Source organism: Seriola lalandi, unplaced genomic scaffold (assembly GCF_002814215.2).
Source record: "Seriola lalandi dorsalis isolate HSWRI2012SDOR001 ecotype SW California unplaced genomic scaffold, Sedor1 jcf7180002054330, whole genome shotgun sequence".
In the NCBI taxonomy this organism is placed as follows: domain Eukaryota; kingdom Metazoa; phylum Chordata; class Actinopteri; order Carangiformes; family Carangidae; genus Seriola; species Seriola lalandi.
This window is the reverse complement of record NW_019524883.1, coordinates 620,835-625,237: the sequence shown is the minus strand read 5'-3', so window position 1 is coordinate 625,237 and position 4,403 is coordinate 620,835. Positions and strand designations below refer to the sequence as shown.

At 44.0% G+C, this 4,403-nt stretch overlaps 1 protein-coding gene across 1 annotated transcript in view; it reads right to left on the bottom strand.

The window, feature by feature from the left end:
• The window catches only part of nr2f5 (nuclear receptor subfamily 2, group F, member 5), a 24,160-nt gene that overhangs the window by 11,040 nt on the left and 8,717 nt on the right, over positions 1-4,403 (bottom strand). The window lies entirely within an intron of this gene.

Below are 4,403 nucleotides of genomic sequence, written 5' to 3'. Positions count from 1 at the left end.
GTTGGGGGGGAGGGGGGCACATGTGAGGGAAAAAAAATGAGGTAAAAGGGTGAAATGGTGAGATAAGGTGGAGAAGTAGAGAGTGAGTTGTGATAAGTTGAGAATTGAGGGCAGAGAAAAGTGGAGGGGGGGGAGAGAGAGAAGGTGTGGAGTTCAATCTGTTTGAATATAGCCTGAGATGAGTCTTCAGACAGAGAGCAGTGGTTTACATAAAGAGACAGGTGGAGGCAGGAGGTGGAGAGAGAGGGGTGAAAGAAAAGGGAGAAGGAGGGGGTTTGGAAAATGCTTTTAACTCTGCATCACCTGTCACCTCACAAGCAGCAGCTGTGTCAATTGAACGCACCGTGGCACGTCTGAAAAACGAGGGGTCAAATCACTCAAGAGCATTATAAAATTGCCCCTAATTCTAGCCTGTCCTGCGTGTCGAAGAAATACCTCTGCACAAAAGGTGTTGACCTCAAAACTACTAGTTTTCCCTGTGAACTTGTGTCAACCCGTGTTCCCGGAAAAGAATGTGGTCTCCTTTGGCAAACAGCGCGGTCTCGCTGGGCTAAGCTATGAGGAGGTGCTGCCTGTCACAAAGACGACGTTGCACAACGGGACATTCCTCGTCACTGGCGCTCCTGCAGCTCTTGTCTTGCTCTGCAGAGGACAGCTGTCAGATTAGCCACACGTGTCTTGTCTTTGCAGGATTTCACAATCAAAAGGTGAATGAAACACAGCTCTGAGCGGCGACGCTGAGAGCAGTCCAGAGAGCAAGGCGACAAATATGGACAAATATGTTCTCTTCAGCGCTCGGATGTGTGAAGTGAAAGACTGTTAAACCGTGCAGTGCTGTCGATGTCAGTCAGAGAAGTTACTGTGACGTAGGTTTGAGAGAGACTCAACAAGTTGTCCCTATCAGCACGGACATCAGGGGTGCCTTCCAAAACAGCTACAGATCAATGTTGACAAAATGAAGCTGGTTTATGATTTGACAACTCTATGGTTAAGGTCTGGTTAGGTTTGAGCGCAGAGTTAGGGTCCATCTTCGTGGTCACAACAATAATAACTACGTAGTTAGGGAGCGATCATCATGGTCAAAATAAACTAATGTTGGCTGAAACCAACAGCGGCCTCCTGTGTTAACATTTTTTTGGGGAGGAGTCTCAGATCTCCTCTCCACACAGACTTTGTCACTCTGCATCAGTGTCACCTGACCTCCTGCTTTCACGGTGGACAACAGTCACATTTCCTCCGGCCGCTAGAGGGCTTAGATGCTTTAATGTAAACAGGTGTTGTTTGGGGCCACTTGCTGAAATGCTTCAGTTGGATGAATTCCTTGGGAAGACAGTCTCGAAAGACTGTTCCCTGACTGTCCATATCTAAGTCTGTGCACTTCCACGACCTAAAACTGTCACCCTGTCCAAGCTTGTTAGCGTGTTTCATCCAAAAAGGAAACTTCTACAGTCTGGTCTCCACTACTTCTGGTCTTATCACTGATGCACTTAGCAGGCTTTGAAACACAACGTCCCTGACCTCCACGGACAATTTATCAAATTCATCAAAAATTCAATGACGTGCCACAAATTCCGCAACCTGTCTGGGACCCTGTTCATGTGGCTGATTTGTGATTTCACAGCTATTAATCTGCTCTCATATTGATTAGTGGTTAATCCTGCAGATGGTGGCAAATCTACTTGATCCACTTGACTTTTCAAAAGCCTCATTGTGGGGGTCACTCGTGGCTGAGAGGCAGAGCAGTCAAGTACGTCCGACTGAGACACATCGCTCTCTGTTTTTCCTCGCCTACAGCTGGCTGACGAGACCGAGGGAGAGAGAAACAAAGAGGGAAAGGAGAAGGGAGAGAGAGAGAGAGTGAAAGAGGGGTGATTATGGAAAGGTCCAAAGCTATAGAGAGAAAGAGAGACAGAGTGTAGAGACAGAGATGTAGTATCTTGACATAGAGGAGGGCAGCAACAGAGAGCCAAAGAGACAGAAATGACATTAGAGAGAAGCAGATGCCTGAGGATAAGGGAAAAAAAGGAAACCAGGGTCAGAGACAGACAGATAGAGAATGACAGGGGGGTGGGAGGACAGAGTCAGATTTGGGTGTCTGCTATAATCTGTTTCCTGCTTTTTAATTGGTGCACAGTGGCTTATAGCTTAATGCAACTGACTGAGCTTATCATCTGACAATAAGAAGGGAAAACAGCTATAAAAGGAAAAAAATACACTAAAGTTGTTTTTTCTTGACAAAAACAAAAGTGACTTAGATTCCAAATTGAGGGCAGAAAAAGCACTAAAAAAAGCTACAAATCCCTAAAACCCAAGACAAAACAGCAGCCCGTGTAGGTAGGGCATGAAATGAGGGCACGGGAATGAGGGAGAGGAGGAAAGTGCATGCAAACAGAGGTACCATGGGACATTTCAGCTGCGACTTTCAAAATGCCACTTCAGCAAATGGCAGCTGGCAAAGAGCACGGTTCGCTGCCTGGCTGCCCTGGATTAGCCTCTGGGTCAGACTGTTAGTGGAATTACAGCAGCTAAATACAATTAAGGCCTATCAACATTTGGACTAAAAGGTCACGGTGCCGGGGCAACACAGACGCATAATAGATTTGGCTCAGTCTAATAGTTGCTTTTAATAAGTAGCTTTTCCATTTCTAATGCTTCCACTGGAGAGCGAAAAATAACTGCGTTACCCTGCATGAACCTGCGCCTGCGTCTCCACATCTCCAGTGCCTCAGCTCAACTGAGAGAGTGTGTGTGTGTGTGTGTGTGTGTGTGTGTGTGTGTGTGTGTGTGTGTGTGTGTGTGTGTGTGTGCATGAGAGGGGTTTACAGCATTAGACTGTAAAATGAAGAAAATATTAAAACACGTGGCTGTAAAGCTAAAAAGAACATAGTTTTATACCCAGTGAAAAGAAGATTTGGGAGTAAAGGAAAGATTTTATACGCCTATATGTGTGTGTCACTGCATATGTGCATGGCTGTGATCCAGTTCAGAGGGCAGCGTGTGTGACACCAGGGTGATATCCCTGTGGCTCTCATGGTTTTATTTTGGCCCTGAACTTTGACCTGCGGGTCACTGCTCTGCAGCAGGGCACAGGGAGTCAGATAGGAGCGGAGAGGAGCTAATGTGTAAACCAGGAGAGAGTTAGAGATAAAGAGAAAGACACTGATAAACACAGAGATGTTACTGAGCAAAAACAGGTCGGAAAATATTTAATTAATTTTGAATACCTAAAAATTAGTCAATGAAACAGGGAGCAGTTCTGTGACACACTGCTCTACTGAGCTTTTGACTCTTAACAACATATGTTACAAAAAACACTAATTTTAATATCATAATCTACAAAAACTGAAAGCCCTGCTTTCCTAACTCTGCTATAAAGACATTTACTTTAATAGAATAACAAGGAAGTTGCCATGAGCCTTAAGTCTTAAGATTTTATATTTCAATATTTTGTCTTAATCAGTTAGCTCATGGTTTTGCATTTATAGTGTGTCTTTGAAAAAGCTATGAGAAGTGAAGCTACTGTATTGCTGTGGTTTCAGAGCCCGTTGTCCACAAGTTCTTCTTCTGTTTATTCCACAGAAACATTTTGTGGTGCTATAACCCATATTTCTACATGAATAATAGATCAAATGACTACTTGTACATGAAAGGGGTCACTCACATTGTAGTGACAAATTTTAGCATCTTTCATCTCTTTTTTTTTTTTGGTTTTTACTGATCCAATTCCTGTCCATCCTGTAAAAACCCAACTGGTCACCACCTGCACAGCATCACATGACAAGGTTAGAGACTGTGTGATGAGCACTGTGGAGCATTTAGCAGCTAACAGTTAAACAAGAGTGAACAGTGGACTGGTGGGCAGAAAGACAACTCTAAATGCTGTGCTGTAGCTGCTGGATGTGGAAATGATTGCTATTGCCATATGAATTTTATTAGGTGTTAATATGTCAGTGTAGTTTACAGCCTGTTTCTGCTGCCCCCAGGTGGACAAAAAAACAGTTAGGTTCAAATATGACAGTGTTAGTAATAGTTGCTAGTATGAAAGTGAGTGAGTGCATGGGGTGTATCTTTGAGGAGAAAACACTGAGAGCATAGCGTTGAATACAAAACAGGACCAAAGGTTCAGTAATGAATGAGTGAGTTATAATTGTAACTGCACTGGAGGGAAACACTTAATTAAAAAGAAAAATAAGGCTGGTGTTTAAAGCTGAGGGCTTGGTATAAGCAAAACTTATATTTCTGTGAGAAACAGAATATAGCAAAATGGATATTTGTGTTGCTCACTCCACTCCTTCTTCCCATCCATGGAGAAATCACTGAGAATAAACCACCTGTACACTGGAAGAGGGGCTGACTGTGTCTCCAGTCGTGTGTCGAACATGAGAGAGCGAGGGTGGGGGGGG